We start from the raw sequence: 17,273 nt of genomic DNA on the forward strand, positions 1-17,273 counted from the left end.
TAGCTGGGTCCAGTGTTTCCATGTTCCCTTCCCTCTTATGTCAATACAGGCACAGGTGTCTCCACTAATTATCACTTCATATGGCCCATTCCATTTTGGGGCAAATCCTGTCTTAACAGGTAGTGTTTTTATTAGGACTGTTTGTAGTAGCTCTTAGCCTCATTAGTATTGTGGGCAACACCCCTGTCCACATTTTTCCCGATGTTTGCATGGCTTTAGCTAATGTATTCTTCAGTGTTCGATTCATACGTTCCACCATCCCAGAACTCTGTGGATGATAAGGGATATGGAATTTTTGTTTTATCCCCATCAGCTTACATACTGTTTTCATCACTTTCCCAGTGAAGTGCGTCCCCTGGTCCGAATCAATTTGTAGGGGCACTCCCCATCTAGGGATTACTTCCTCTGCCAATATTCTGGCTACTGTGGTAGCAGAATTTCTGGTAGGGAATGCTTTTACCCACCAGGTGAATTGGTCTATGATAACCAGACAATAAGTTTTTCCATGGGATTGTGGTAGTGGCCCTGTGAAATCCATTTGCAGGTGTTCCCAGGGTCCCATTTTAATTTTTATGGGTTTACCAGGGTTGTGTTGTGCACATATCACGCATCGGTGGCAGTGTCGGGCTACGTCTCTTCCCATCCCTTTCCACCACCATTCTCTTCCTAAGCTGGTTATCATGGCCTCTCTACCCACATGTGAGAGCCCATGGTGTAATTCCAATAGGGTGTTCTGTATGCATTCCGGTGCTATCACCTTATCCTCTCGTCTCCAAACATTATCAGCCCCTTTGGCTGCACCCTGCGCTTCCCATCTCTCTCTCTCCTCACTTGGGGTGTTCTCCTGTAATTCCCTAATATCTATATCTTCTTCTACTGGTTCTGTAGCTGCTACTGGTAGCTCGCTAATCGTTTTTTGTTCTAGAGCCAGTTGTGCTGCTGCATCAGCTGCTTGGTTTCCTTTGAAATTCAACCAATCCAGGTTGTCTCTTCCTGGCTCCTTCTGGTGCGCTTTAATTTTGATTACTGCGGCTTCTCGGGGTTTCTCACTGGCTTTTAATAGCACCTTAATTCTTTGCTGATGTTTGATAGGGGTTCCGCCAGTGGTTATGAACCCTCTCCTTCCCCATGTTGTCATGTAATCATGTATAATTCCAAATGCATATCGACTATCCGTGTTTATGTTCACGGTTTTTCCCTCAGATAATTCTAGTGCCTGTGTGAGCGCCACTAGTTCAGCTACTTGCACGGATTGACCTCCGTCAATCCTTCCTGACCTTATGGTTTCTAACTTATCATTCACTACTGCCCACCCTGTCCGGGGTGATCATTCCACATATTTTCGTGACCCATCTACAAAGAGGGTCTCCTCAGCTGTTGTTAATGATGTGTCTTTTATTCTACCTTCTCCTTCATCTCTGTCTACATCTCCACAGGTGTGTGGCTCTCCTGTATCTAAAATCCCTTCTGCTGGATTCTCCCCTATATCTCTTACTATTACTTGCTTGGGGGTAGGAGGACAACTTCCCACTTGGCCCTCCTTTTTACCCCTGTGAGTGGGGACATAATCACTCCCATTTTTAGGATAGCCTGGTGGGCACTAGAGAGTCCAAATTTAAAAGCTTGGATGAACGCCCGATCCCCACGGCATGGGTTCCCTTGCCCTGAGCACTCTTGGTACACGTGGAACAATCGTTCCCCGTATTCAGAAGCTCCTTCCCCTTTCTGCTGTCTTGTGGTAGTGATCTTGCTCAGTTAGTGGGAGCGTTCCCTAACACTCTCTGGATTTCCATTTTAAATTGGGCAAATGGGTCCTGCTGTGCATCTATCTCTGCTGTTAAAGCGACGGCATGTGTCCACCGTCCCCTGTTATAATCCTGGGCTGCAGGAGTGGCGGGTCCGCCAGCTACCTGCTTCCACCTATCTGCTGGACAGGCTGCCCTGACCAGCTGGTGTACGTCTCTTAGGTGTAACTGGTGTCCTACCCAGATTGTGTCTAATTCTTCCCAGAATTTGGTGTTTACGCGTCTAGGTTGTAATTTGCCCAGGGAAGCCATTATCTGCTGTCTCTCACCTGGGGTAAAGGGTTTATAATTCGCTTTTGGCTGCGCCTCTGTTCCCCCTCGGGTTACTGGCGCTAAATTGTATTCTAACGCACCCCACCCTGCCGGAGGGGCGGTTGGCCCCTGCTGTGTGGGCACGTAAGGGGGGAGGGGATCAGTTTCCCCGCTCCCTTGCTGTTCTCTCAACACGTGGTTCCTTTGCATCAGTATTCACCAAAGAGAAGGAATTGGTAGATGTTGAGTCTGGAGAAGGGGGTGTAGATAGCCTGGGTCACATTGTGATCCAAAAAGACGAGGTGTTGGGTGTCTTAAAAAATATTAAGGTAGATAAGTCCCCAGGGCCGGATGGAATCTACCCCAGAATACTGAAGGAGGCTGGAAAGGAAATTGCTGAGGCCTTGACAGAAATCTTTGGATCCTCGCTGTCTTCAGGGGATGTCCCGGAGGACTGGAGAATAGCCAATGTTGTTCCTCTGTTTAAGAAGGGTAGCAAGGATAATCCCAGGAACTACAGGCCGGTGAGCCTTACTTCAGTGGTAGGGAAATTACTGGAGAGAATTCTTCGAGACAGGATCTACTCCCATTTGGAAGCAAATGGACGTATTAGTGAGAGGCAGCATGGTTTTGTGAAGGGAAGGTCGTGTCTCACTAACTTGATAGAGTTTTTCGAGGAGGTCACTAAGATGATTGATGCAGGTAGGGCAGTAGATGTTGTCTATATGGACTTCAGTAAGGCCTTTGACAAGGTCCCTCATGGTAGACTAGTACAAAAGGTGAAGTCACACGGGATCAGGGGTGAACTGGCAAGGTGGATACAGAACTGGCTAGGCCATAGAAGGGTAGCAATGGAGGGATGCTTTTCTCATTGGAGGGCTGTGACCAGTGGTGTTCCACAGGGATCAGTGCTGGGACCTTTGCTCTTTGTAATATATATAAATGATTTGGAGGAAAATGTAACTGGTCTGATTAGTAAGTTTGCAGACGACACAAAGGTTGGTGGAATTGCGGATAGCGATGAGGACTGTCTGAGGATACAGCAGGATTTAGATTGTCTGGAGACTTGGGCGGAGAGATGGCAGATGGAGTTTAATCCGGACAAATGTGAGGTAATGCATTTTGGAAGGGCTAATGCAGGTAGGGAATATACAGTGAATGGTAGAACCCTCAAGAGTATTGAAAGTCAAAGAGATCTAGGAGTACAGGTCCACAGGTCATTGAAAGGGGCAACACAGGTGGAGAAGGTAGTCAAGAAGGCATACGGCATGCTTGCCTTCATTGGCCGGGGCATTGAGTATAAGAATTGGCAAGTCATGTTGCAGCTGTATAGAACCTTAGTTAGGCCACACTTGGAGTATAGTGTTCAATTCTGGTCGCCACACTACCAGAAGGATGTGGAGGCTTTAGAGAGGGTGCAGAAGAGATTTACCAGAATGTTGCCTGGTATGGAGGGCATAAGCTATGAGGAGCGATTGAATAAACTCGGTTTGTTCTCACTGGAACGAAGGAGGTTGAGGGGCGACCTGATAGAGGTCTACAAAATTATGAGGGGCATAGACAGAGTGGATAGTCAGAGGCTTTTCCCCAGGGTAGAGGGGTCAATTACTAGGGGGCATAGGTTTAAGGTGAGAGGGGCAAAGTTTAGAGTAGATGTACGAGGCAAGTTTTTTACGCAGAGGGTAGTGGGTGCCTGGAATTCACTACCGGAGGAGGTAGTGGAAGCAGGGACGATAGGGACATTTAAGGGGCATCTTGACAAATATATGAATAGGATGGGAATAGAAGGATACGGACCCGGGAAGTGTAGAAGATTGTAGTTTAGTCGGGCAGTATGGTCGGCACGGGCTTGGAGGGCCGAAGGGCCTGTTCCTGTGCTGTACTTTTCTTTGTTCTTTGTTCTTTGTCTTTTGTTTTTCCAGTTCCCTTACTCTAGATTCTAATTCCCTGATCTTCTCTTTGTCTTCCTTCCACTTTTCAGTAGAGGTGCCTACTTGTTCAATTAGTCCTGCTAACTGATGTACTAACATTATCCCTATCTTTTTAGTCTTGTTTCTCTTCTCTTTGTCTATCCAACCCCTCTGTTGTTCTAAAGTCTGGGAAGTGTCCCAGCCGTCCTTCTTCATCTTTTTTTATCAACACTTGTCTGTCTGTCATATATGTCTCGATAAGAGAACCTGCAGATCCCCTTTTTATATCATTGCCTGCCATCTCGCAGACTTCAATACCCCCGGTTACTGTGAGTAAAGTGTGCGCTCCACTGCAGGGACTTCACTAACCACCCCCCCCCCCCCCCCCCAGCCGCTATTACTACCCTAGCACTGTCTGTACGGCCACAGCTGCCTCCTAGCAAAGTGTGCTCTCTACTGAAGGAACTTCACTACCCCCCAGCCACTATTACTATTCCAGCGCTGCGCTATCGCTACCGTCTCTCAGGGTTTGACTTATACTCACGGTGTCCACTATTACCACCTCGGCAACGTGGTACTCCACCAGAGTTCGGCTCTAGGTCAGTGTTGATCAGCTCTTTTTCCGCACCGCTAATAAGACATTGGACAGCCCAGTACCCAACTTATGCTCTACTTTCATACAAGAACTCTGCGTTTGTTCACCACTACAGAGTTCGGGGTTAGCCGATTTCTGCCACTTGTGCTTCACAATCCTTAGTGCCTTTGGTGCCTCAATACCCACTTCAAATCCTGACCTTCGCGTGGGAGATTCCTCCTCTTGACAGCCAGTCTAAGGCTGGGCATTTGGGGCAGCACTACCTTGTCCGTTTGTTGATCAGTACAAGCCACAAATCCTTAATACTACCAGCAGTTAATACCAAATCTGACCTATTATCATGTCACTATACAGTCAAGACTTATATCACTATGCTTATCACTATAGGTACCTTCGTTAAACTGCACCTTTTGACCTGTCGGACTCCTGCAGATTCGAAACGATCTTTACCCCGGCTTTCCGATCAAGGCCTTCGATCGGAACTCACCAGAAGTAAGATCCTGCCGACTACGCCAATGTGTTGTGGGAAAAATCAACCACTTCAAGAGTCAGACTTACTGTGATCAGATAAATGCAGTTTTATTGTTACACAAAGCTTCGGGAGAAAGCGTATGTACCCCGCGGTACAGTAGCCAGCCTTTCTCCCGGTTTGAATGGCAGTCATTCATAGTAGCCAGCCTTTCTCCCGGTTTGAATGGCAGTCATTCATTTTATACTTTGGGTTCACAATGAGCCCAGATACAAAACAATTATCACCTTGTTATCTTTAAACAGCCACTTCGGGTTCACAATGAGCCCAGATACAAAACAATTATCACCTTGTTATCTTTAAACATTTTATAGATTGTACATTGCTATTTGTAAACATTTTGTAATTTACACATGGCCACAGTCAAAGAGGTTTAACAGGTTACAGGCAGCAGCAGGAAGGTAGTATCGATTGTCCCTTTGTTTTAGGAAATGGTCCAAGACATTCATATTAGCATATCATTGTGTACACCTTGGCTGAAGTCAGCTTTATTCAAGTGGTGTCCCGCATTTATGTATTTCTTAATCTTCCTGTCTGGCTTCCTTTGTCCTGGATCTGTTCCTATCTGTCCTACTGGCACCCCGCTGGACTCCAGGCATCAGTTATGTCTGCTTTATTCTCTGTGTCTCCATCTTGTGTGTCAGGCAGCCATCTTCTGTGCCAAGTGCCCTTTTGAACCATTTCCCACTTCAACACCATGGTACAGACATTTGGGAACTGCCAGGGCTGGCAGAGCCGGAGGGTGCAGGGGCAGCCGGGGCTTGAACCAGCTGCCCTTCTGCCCCAAGGCCCAATGGGCACCGACCAGGAGTGTTATGTTCTCTGTTTAGCTGTAGTACAGAACATCTAGTTCTTTGACTAGTAAGATGATTTATAACATTATTTTTTTCTTTTTCAATTTAGAGTATCAAATTCATTTTTTCCAATGAAGGCGCAATTTAGCGTGGCTAATCCACCTACCCTGCACATAGAACATAGAGTGCAGAAGGAGGCCATTCGGCCCATCGAGTCTGCACCGACCCACTTAAGCCCTCACTTCCACCCTGTCCCTGTAAACCAATAACCCCTCCTAACCTTTTTGGTCACTAAGGGCAATTTATCATGGCCAATCCACCTAACCTGCATGTCTTTGGACTGTGGGAGGAAACCGGAGCACCCGGGAGGAAACCCACGCAGACACGGGGAGAACGTGCAGACTCCGCACAGACAGTGACCCAGTGGGGAATTGAACCTGGGACCCTGGCGGTGTGAAGCCACAGTGCTATCCACTTGTGCTACCGTGCTGCTCGCATGGTGGGTTGTGGGGGGGCGAAACGCATGCAAACACGGGGAGAATTTGCAAACTCCACACTGACGGGGACCCAGAGCCGGGATTGCACATGGGACCTCGGCACCGTGAGGCAGCAGTACTAACCACTGCGCCACCGTGCTGCCCGATTTATTAACAATATTAACATGTGGAAAGATAACTAATGAATTGTGATACAGTCAGTAACGAGGAAATGAATTCAGTGAATTCTCCTGGAGCTACTTCTAGTCCATCTTACTACCAACTGGCGGTTATCTCAAGTCACATGATAGATTTCTATCGTCATCAGCTGGTTGGAGGTCGCATCTCTAACTCTATGCAGAACTGTGCACAGGCATATCACCACAAGGAGGAGGGGGCACTGATTGCCAACCCTGACCCATCCCATGGAATGACAGTGGGCACCAGCTCCCCAGAGTTCCACCCCACTGATGAGGCCGCGTCCTGAGGTCAGCACACAGGACAGGGCGGTACGCTTTGCATGTGCTGCCGACAAGTGAGCCAGGACCCTCCGGCCCCAGAGGACGCCGGCCAGGTGCAGCATTGGTCACAGGACAAGGAAGGCAGCTGGCTGCCTCCACCTCAGATGTGCATCCTAGGGAAACACCAAGACGTAGTCGTAGATCTAGGAGGGCCAAGCACATTGAGGATCACTGAGGGCATCGGGGGAGGGGGGGGTGGTGGCACCGCCGGGAGTGAGGTATTGAACAGCACATTAAACTTCTTTTTGCACAACCATTATGATGCCTCGGTCTTTCCTCCGCAATGCGGGCTGAACCCCGGACCATTTCCCATCTCTCCAGACATGGCCCCCCCCCCCCCCCCCCCATGGCGCTCACCCACCCTCCGGCTGTGGACATGGCCCCGGAGCTGTGTCCCATCCCCTGGGTGTTCGATGTTGTGTTGTCTCCCGCAGTGTTCAAGCACAGTGTCGAGACATCAAGGTTTGATCGGAATGTTAGGCAATAACTCCCACATTCTACATGGCCCCCCCATGCATAGGAATCATCTTGGCACCTCTGAAGTGCTCATTTAACCACGATTGCCAATTCCCTATCAGCAGTCGGTGGAGGATATGGGTGATCGGTGGGGCAGACGGGCAGGGTCTAGGGCTGCCCTGGAATGGGTACATGCATTCCAGGAGTTGCCTTGGCTGTGCCTCTCCCCACGGTGGCCCACCGTCAGTCGAGGGTCCTCCATCGCCCGCCGAGCACTGGGGCAGCAAGCCCAGTGCTCCTTGCCTGTGAGCAAAGATGGCTACTCACCTCCTCGGCTCCCCACAGCAGCCCTTCCGCCAGGTTCGCATTTTTCAAAAGGAGTACTAATCGGCGCCAGCATGAACACTCGCTGGGGCGGCTGCTGAATGACAGGAGGCCGTTGGATGTGTGGTCGCTCTCGTTAATTGTATGGAATTGGGGTTTAAGTGCTGATAATTGGTTTCTCAGTATGTTTTGGCAAGATCCCGCTTTTGCCTACGGGAGTGGGCTGGTTGCATCCTATCTGCCCAGCGCGGATCTCGATTTTGGCCTCTCACCAGCCTCGAAACACTTGAGCGAGAGCGCAACAAGGGCGGCAAAATCGCACCCTAAAGAGCTGGAAGTGATGCAATTCTGGCAAAAATATATGTACAGAAACACATCCTTTGATGAAAAATAATTAGGACAGAAAAAACACCAGGCCACAGTTGCAGCTTTGAAGCACAGACTGGATTACAGTGTATGTAAAAGGTTAGATCACCACATCAACAGTTAGGTGTCTGATTTACAACACATGGCTCATAGAAATTCAGATTTCATCACAGCTCAGAGCATATCAAACAACAGCAAAAGTGATTAAACACACATTCAGCATATGTCAATGAATTGTTACATTCAATCATCAAGGTTTTCATCTTTATTTCTGGTAGCGTTCTCAACGGAGGCAGCAAGCTCATTAGACACTTATTACAGAGGAGAAGAGATTCCATATTGGGTACAATGGTCTGGGTTTAATTTTCAGTTTTGAGGTGTTTCTCTCACTCACCCACCTCACTCCAGGTTTCCATGGAAACTGTAGCCACTTGAAATGGCTAACTCCTGATTTAAAATGGCGAACGGCAAAGGCTGATGGGAAAGTCAGCCAACAGGACAAAAACGAGCAGTTGCAGGTTAACTGTGTATTTACCTCTGGAAAGGCCAGACAAGATTGATACCAGCAACCATCAGCATAACAAAACACCAGCCATCTGCATATTAATGAGCAATCCCTGGGAACAATGAGCAACATTTAGACACATAAAGCAAAACCAGACTCTTCGGCGCCAGCAGAAGGCTACACAAAAGGAGGTGAACGACCACCTCAGGACCGCCCATCGATCAGGGAACCGCTCCAGCATTGGAGAAAATCGAACCAAGCGATTGGAACAAAGTCCAATCACTTGGAACCAGGTACAGCGTCTGCCCCGAAAGGCGGGAAGCCCCTGGGGACTATAAGAACTAAGCCCCAAGTTCAAATCGTTCTTCTTGACCGGGTCACTCAGCAACGCGAACCAACCCTTGACAGTGACCGGTTCAGCCGCCGCCGATATCCAGTAAGTCTTACTTCAATGCTCGCTACGAGATAGGCACTCCTAGCTACCAATCTGTACCAACTTCGAATCCCGCAGGCTCAGAATCCGAACGGAAGGCCATTCGTTTCCCTGACCTGGTGGGCCAGTTCCAAGTTAAGTATTGGCCTGTTAGCTGTAGAAGTAGCTTAGACGTAGAATTTGTAATAATAAATGTGCTTTGATTTAAATCTTACAAAGCGGTGTATTGGATTATTGATCATTACTCGGACTTGAACCACGTGGCGGTATCATAAAGGTACCTGGCGACTCAAGAGCAAAGGTGATAAAACAGAGCAATTAAACTAAGGCAAAAGCTAGCAACATTATGAAAATGAAAATCGCTTATTGTCACGAGTAGGCTTCAATGAAGTTACTGTGAAAAGCCCCTAGTCGACACATTCCAGTGCCTGTTCGGGGAGGCTGGTACGGGAATTGAACCGTGCTGCTAGCCTGCCTTGGTTGCTTTAAAAGCCAGCGATTTAGCCCAGTGAGCTAAACCAGCCCTTATTTGGCGACATCCAGATGGGACCTGATCTAGAAGTGGAAAACCACTCAGGGAGAACCCAAGAATTTGAATTAGAGATCCAATTGGAAACAGAAAACCACAAGTGTTCAAGCAGTTCTGATCAATACTCATAATTCAGAAGTGTGTGTATGCATGCGTAACTAACAGGGCGATAAGGTAAAACTGATAGATTTTTTTTGTTGAGTCAAAACTGTCGGAAGTTTGTATTTTGGAAAGTAGAGAAAGCCGTACCCGTATTTACAGCACCGTCTTAATACCCCTGTCGCAAATTTGAAGAGCAGCATTCGGATAGGAAAGATGGCAATGCAGGCAATGCAGCGCCTAATCAACCCCGAGGAATTTTCAGTCGCAGCGACCAGCAGCAGTAGAGTGGGACAATGTCCCATTTGGGAGGAAGAGATCAGGAAATATCTCAAACGGAAAGGATGGCCCCTTTGGAATAAATTCTGTGATAATGAGGAATCAGGCCCCGGGAGTATAGGACATACTTGGTGGGAGAACCTCAGCGAGATCCACAAAAAGAGCTGAGGGAAAGCTCGCAAGCCGATGGCAATCGTGTCCTGCTTGGCACAATGGCGCGAGGATGTCGTGAGGACGCTCCGGAAAGAAGTTGAGGGCATACATCGAATGAGTAATATCGATGTAAGCGAGGTAGAAAAGGAGAATTTGGAATTGAGAAGGAAGTTGGCAGCAAAAGATGTAGAGGTGGAGGATGCCAAAAGGGCACACCAGTCTTGTCTGGCGCACTTAAGCAGCTTCCAGTCTCAATACGAAAAGGCCTAAGTGCGCCAGACAAGACTGGTGTGCCCTTTTGGCATCCTCCACCGCTACATCCTTTGCTGCCAACTTCCTTCTCAATTCCAAATTCTCCTTTTCTACCTCGCTTACATCAGTCTCAATACGAAAAGGCCTATCAGGACACGCAACGTGCAGTCCTGGTACGAGAAGAAACGGAAAAACAGGTAGAGGCATTACAGAAACAGTGTAGTGACCTCAAGGCAGCATTAAGAGCACTCCATGCTGCCACCACAGAACAAAGACAAAGCACGCTAGATCACGCAAAGTGCCGGAAGCAGATTGCAGAGCTGCAATCACTGCTTTCTGTTCAGAAAGGTTTCCCGGAAACTTTTGGAGAAACATTAGATCAGGAAGATGGCCCTGATTGGGAAGAATTGAACGAAACAGCGCAGAGATATGTTCAGGGGACATGTGCGCAGGGAAAGCCACAAAAGAGAAAATCGCCCCAACCCCCCACACAGCAGATAGTTCAAGCTCCAATGAACCCAGTAACCACCCACCGCACAGCCACATCGGACAATGCGGAATTTCTATATTCCACCCCCTTAACAGTTACCCAATTACGGGACGCGTGCGATAAGATCACACCATTCTTCCCCACCTCAGACCCCCACCATTTCTTTGCCACAGTTAAACATCAGGCGACCATGTACGGCCTGGATGAGCGAGAGCATGTAAAGCTCACGGTTTTAAGTTTAGACACTTCAGTAGCAGCAGCCCTTCCCGACCCACAGAATGTAGGAGGAGGCACCCTTGCAGAAATGCATACCGCGATCCTGGATGCGATCGGGTATAACCGGGGTGACCCCGTAGATGGCCTCAACAAATGTAGGCAAAAGAAATCCGAGCACCCCACAGCATTTGCTGGACGCCTGTGGATTCACTTTGCAGCAGCCTTTGGAGACTTAGACCGTGCCCATTTGTCCCCAGACAACATGACCAAATGGACCCGCACCCTTATCTCCCATGCCACAGAAACAGGACAGAAAGCTTGCGCGAGTTATGATCCCTCAGAGGAGGCCCATAACGAGAAGTGGGTAGTGAAATGATTGTCCCGCGCTTGGGAGCAATCTATACAAAGTAAACCCACAGTTAAGAATCCAGAGGAAAAGCAGGCCGGCGCAGATATACAGGCGGTAAAAACAACACACCACGACCCTGCATGGGTGAATGAGGGAAAGAACAGCCCCCCACCCAAGTCACAGGAGTGTTACAACTGTAGACAGTTGGGACACTTCGCAAGAGAGTGCAATGCCCCTAAAAAGCCACAGAGAGCCCAGCAGACGGACACTCTTGAGTAAGAAAAAGACAGAGCCCATTCATAGCTTTAGCGCCCGTTCAGATCAGACGGACCTGACCAGAACGGACTGACGGTGTACCGGTACCCCAGTTGGGTCTGCGACACCCTTCGGGATAGGTCCGGACGACCAGTAGTTGCAGCGAAAATTCGGGGACAACCCATCGAATTTCTATGGGACACAGGAGGGTCCCGCACCACAATAAATTCCTCCACCCTGTTTCAAAACGACACGTGGCCCACTACAGCCACTATCACCCTCAGCGGCTTTACAGGCCACTCACAGCACGGACACATCACAGCCCCTGTACCCATTCAAATCGGTACCATCACCACCAAGCACCCCGTAGTTTTAGTTGACCTATCCCACACAGCAGAACACATTCTGGGAATCGATTTCATGAATTCCCATAATCTTTCATTCGATCCAGTCAACCAGTGTGTCTGGAAGATGGCAAAATCCGCAAGAGCCCCGCAACGCTCAATATAGGAGAGTACGTGAACAAAATTAGCGCAGTAGGCGAATTTTGGTTCAACCCGACCACGCTTAGTACGGACAAGCAGGTTAGGGCAGTTCTGCAAAAGAACAGGGCAGCATTCGCGACCCACAAGCACGACTGTGGATGGATGACTGGCTCCGTACAGATAACAGGACCTGACCCTAGACCCCAAAAACAGTATGGATTTCCACAAGAGGCAGAGGGAGAAATCTCCAAGGTAATAGAAAGCTTATTAGAGCAGGGCGTACTTAGATCAGTAGCCTCCACTAATAATACCCCGATTTGGCCAGTGAGAAAGCCCGATGGATCATGGCGACTGACCATCGATTACCGGGAACTCAACAAAGTCACCCCTGCAGCAGCCCCCACAGTAGCAACAAGTCCCGAGACCATGCTCAAGCAGGGACTCAATTTCTGATTCTTTACGGTTTTGGACGTCAGTAATGGATTCTGGTCCATTCCATTGGCAAATGCGTGCCAGTACAAATTTGCCTTCACCTTTAAAACACAGCAGTACACGTGGACATGCCTGCCACAAGGATTCCACAACTCCCCCTCCATTTTCCACCGACAGCTGGCAAATGGTTTAGCCAAATTCTCTCGCCCCGAATGTCTGGTACAGTATGTAGACGACCTACTACTGCAGACAGACACCAAGGAAGAGCACATTGAGCTTCTGTCCGAACTCCTGGAACTATTACACTCAATCGGTTGTAAAGTCAACCCCAAAAAGGCCAGAATTTGGAAGAAAAAGTGATATATTTGGGAACAATTATCACACATGGTAAACGCGAGATCGAGCATAAAAGGATTGACTCGATTGCTAAATTGCCCCTTCCCCAGAACGTTTCAGCCCTCCGGTCGTTTTTAGGACTGGTTGGCTACTGCCGAAACCACATTGACGGTTTCGCTCAGACCTCCTAAAGAAAGGAGCCCCTTGGGAATGGCTTCCGCAGCATACGGATGCTGTGGACTCTTTAAAACAGGCACTCATAGCACTACAAGTTCCAGACCCGCTTTCTCGTTACGCCATAGAGGTAGCGACCTTTCAGCCGTGCTCCTCCAGGAACGGCATGACCAGTTAAGGCCCGTAGCTTACGCCTCCAGAATTTTAGATGCTGTGGAGCAGGGATTTTCAGCCTGTGAGAGGCACCTGCTCGCAGTATTTTGGGCAGTGCAGTATTTTTCATATATTACAGGACTGAACCCCATCACAATTCTCACCGAACACTTTTACCCACCCAGTTTTTACTGGACGGACGACTCAAGGACGGTACAGTAAGCCAGATTAGAGCAGCAAGATGGACCCTTCTCTTGCAGGGACGGGACATCACTGTTAAACGGACAAAGACGCACACCTTTTTAGCCGACAACTTACAGTACCCCGGAACTCCATGAATGTGAAATTATCTCTCCACACCACAACACAGGCCCCTTTATCGCTAAAACACCCCCCAAAAGATAGGTAGTTCAACCCAGAGCCCCCAGCCCATAAAGATCTGTGTGGATGGATCTTCCACAGTCTTGGATGGGAAGCGCATAACAGGTTGCGGTATATATGTCGAGGACGCGCCCTTGAGGAAATATCGCTAAAACTTCCAGGCCACTTAGGCGCGCAGGCAGCAGAGCTCGCCGCCATCGCGTATATAGTGGAACACCCAGATTCCTTCCCCAGCCCAGCAGACATATACTTGGACAGCCTCTATGTCTGCAACAGCCTCACGGAATTCCTGCCCCTGTGGAAAACAAGAGGATTTGTTTCCGCAGACGGAAAACCTCTACCCTCAGCCCCATTGCTCCGTCATATTTTACAGAAAGCCTAGAACAGGACTTTTGGGATAATCAAAGTCTGTAGTCACCATCGTTCCTCCCCACCCCCCGGAAATGTGAAAGCCGACGCACTGGCTAAAGCAGGTTCCAGGCATGGACATTTTTGGACACCCCCCGAAAGCGCGCCAGTGAATGCAGTTCAGGTCTCACAGACAAAGATCGAGGATCTAGTGGAGGCCCAGAAGCAAGACAGCAATCTCAGGGAGATTGTAAAAGGAAAATATCCAGCTCCCTTTGAGAGGTTCAAAAATGCACTGACCACACATGACGGTGTGGTGTTAAAAGACACCCTTTATGTGGTTCCTGAACAGGACAGGAATCAACTGATTTGTTTGTTCCATGACGGCGGTCATGGACATCAGGGAATCGATCCCACTACAGCCCATCTCAAGCAGCTTTGTTGGTGGCTGAATTTAAAGGAAGATGTAAACCATTGCATCGAGAATTGTCTTATCTGTGCCCAGAATAATCCGAACAGATATGCCAAAAAGGATCAACTCAGCCATACCCGGCCCGTTAATGGCCCCTGGACTAACTTCCAGATTGATTTTATAGGACCATTGCCCCCTTGCAGGAATGGCTATAAATATGTACTTGTGGTAATTGACACATTTACGAAATGGGTGGAAGCATTCCCAGCCCGCACAAACACTGCAAAAAGAACAGCCAAAATTTTGACCCACCACATCTTTACAAGATGGGGACTCCCCCGCAGCATTGAATCAGACCAAGGTTCCCATTTTACGGGACTGTCATGCAGAACGTCCTCACGATATTTGGCATCACCCAAAAATTCCACATAGCATACCACCCACAGTCGAGTGGTATCATGGAGCGCATGAATCGGACCCTGAAATCCACCCTCAGACAAATGGTCCAGCAGAACAACACCACTTGGGACTCAGTCCTCCCTTTTGCGCTGATGTTTCTGCGTCATACAATTTCTACTTCCACAGGTTACACCCCACACACTCTCATGACCCGACGCCCCATGAAAGGCACAGAATATTTACTAGGTTTAGACTTGACCAGCCCCGAAGTGACGGCCCTCACACACGAGAAAGAAGTAGAGCAATTAGTGGAAAATGTTAAAACGGCTTAGCTAGCAGCCGCAGTAAAATTGGGCACCAGAAAGAAACAGAACAAGGCTTGTTTCGACACGACAGTGCATGCGACTGAGTACAGTATAGGACAGCAAGTTATGCTCTCTGTATATAACCCCAGCACATTCCTGTCACCAAAATACTCGGGTCCGTACTCCATTGCGGATAAAGTAAGCCCTTCCGTGTATAAAATAAAGTACCCCAATGGTAAGACTGCGTGGTTCCATATAAACCAGCTGAAGGCATACGGAACACAGTCTAACCACGCACACCACGTCATGCTCGACGCAGCACACCACGCCCCGCCCACAGCCAACGTAACCCTACCATCCCCCAACACGTCCAGCCCAGCCACGGACTCGACCTCGACTCCACCCCTGAAATATACACTCCGCCCTGAAACGCCCACAGACTGCAGCAGCAGAGACAGCGACTGTGACTCAGACGATAGCCACAGCACGCCTCCCTACTATCCCCATGTAACAGGAACCACACCCAGCGACTCCGACTACGATCCAAGTGATCCCTTCATGATCACTTTCCTGAACAAACCCCACCACCGACCACCGAACTACACTGACAACCCCAATTTTGTCCCCACACAACTAGACACCAACTATTGGCACCGAGATAACTCGTTCCGACTCATCCGCAACGACGAGAGCGACCCCACCTCACACCATGCAGCCCTTTCAGCCCTGATACACTCAAGAGTTTGGTACCCGGGAGAAGATGACGACCTTGGATCTGACTCCATACCGAGAACCCCTTTGCGACCCTTTTCGCAACCGAGAACTGAGGTGTCCAGATGATGTTTTTAAAGGAACCGCTTGGGAGAAGTGGTGTCCTTTCTGATGGAACCTGCAGAATGTTTTATGTTGTTTGTAAGTTTGTTAAATGTTGTATGTCCAACAGGAGAATATTTTTCTCACTGCCCCACGCCTATTCGGCCGAAACCTCTGAGGACTTGCCTACAGAGACTCACTATTGCTGGACACTAGTTCAGCGGAACTAGCTTGTCTGCAGAGACTGGTTAAGGAACCGGACGCCCGTTCATAACTGCCCTTCTGGTTCGAAGGAAAGAACCACTACGGCAGCCCCACCACGATGACTACATTTTTTGCCCGTTCTTGTTGGTTGCTCAGGCAGTGGAGAAACGGCTTGGGACCCGCCATGCCTGGGAACCCCCCCTCTGGTCAATTACGCTCGGGTAGGAGAGACACGGCATTGGTAGCCGTCCTACCCCGGGACTCCATCCAACTCTTACCCGTCGCGGCCCATACGCACCTCATTTTGGCACTTTCAGTTCAAAAAGTTTTGTTTTGTTTAGGTAACCTTTAGGTTGCCAACCACATGCTATTTACATCCTGAAACATTTGGATGGTAAATTGCACAGTCTGCGAGACGGCTCGCACTGGTTCATTATTGGGAAGTGTGTCTTGTCCTAAAATTCGGTTTTTGAAAAAAAAATGAGGGAGTCACACATAGTGACCAATTATAAAGGGAGTAATTGGCACTACAGGACAGACACACTATCGTACGAGGTACTAAACAAAGATAGTGACAGACACTATGCTTGTTTCCACAGAACTCCAGAAGCTCCAGGACCGGAGAAGAGAAGAAAGAAAAGGAAAGAGAAGAGCCATGAGGACTTCCTTCACAGGGATCAGCATCATATTTATGGACATTTGGTTGCGCGTGAACGCGAACCCCATGACTTCAAGCCCCCCAGCCGTTAATGTTTCACTTCCCCGCAGTACCCAGAGCACAGTCACCAGCGACACCACATCATCTTGGTGTGTCAGGTTTATAACCTGGTACTCTCTGTCCTATGTAATAGAAACATTACTGGTATTAACGACACTCTGCTGCATAGTGCAGACTATGCGTCTACGAGAAGGAGAGCCTACCGCGCTCGAACCCCAGTATATAGGATCAGATCCCCTATTTTCGGATACGACCAGACGCCCGACCCCCGCGATCTATAATAAAGTGCATTCACTTGCGTTTATTGTAAATAAAGAAATGTAAATAACTGTTCATGAGCAAATTGTACAATCCTGAGCTTGACTGCGAAGCCAGGAAGACTGATGTATAAAATGCTATGATTTTGTTTGTATGGTTGAGGAAGTTAGGATGATGAAACGTTTAAGTGAGTGTAGTGTATGAAGAATAGTTAGAGGTTCCCAGTTTATTGTTTTGTAATGCATGTCCCTGTTTGACATAGCGCCC

The 17,273-nt window shown here is 48.6% G+C and overlaps 1 long non-coding RNA gene across 1 annotated transcript in view; it reads left to right on the forward strand.

The window, feature by feature from the left end:
* The window catches only part of LOC140428816 (uncharacterized), a 44,702-nt gene extending 27,653 nt beyond the window's left edge, over positions 1–17,049 (forward strand). The window contains exon 3 of the long non-coding RNA XR_011948900.1: positions 16,630–17,049. This is a non-coding gene — a long non-coding RNA (uncharacterized lncRNA). The remainder of the gene's footprint in view (positions 1–16,629) is intronic.
* Positions 17,050–17,273: the final 224 nt, after the last annotated feature.

Source organism: Scyliorhinus torazame, chromosome 8 (assembly GCF_047496885.1).
Source record: "Scyliorhinus torazame isolate Kashiwa2021f chromosome 8, sScyTor2.1, whole genome shotgun sequence".
In the NCBI taxonomy this organism is placed as follows: Eukaryota; Metazoa; Chordata; class Chondrichthyes; order Carcharhiniformes; family Scyliorhinidae; genus Scyliorhinus; species Scyliorhinus torazame.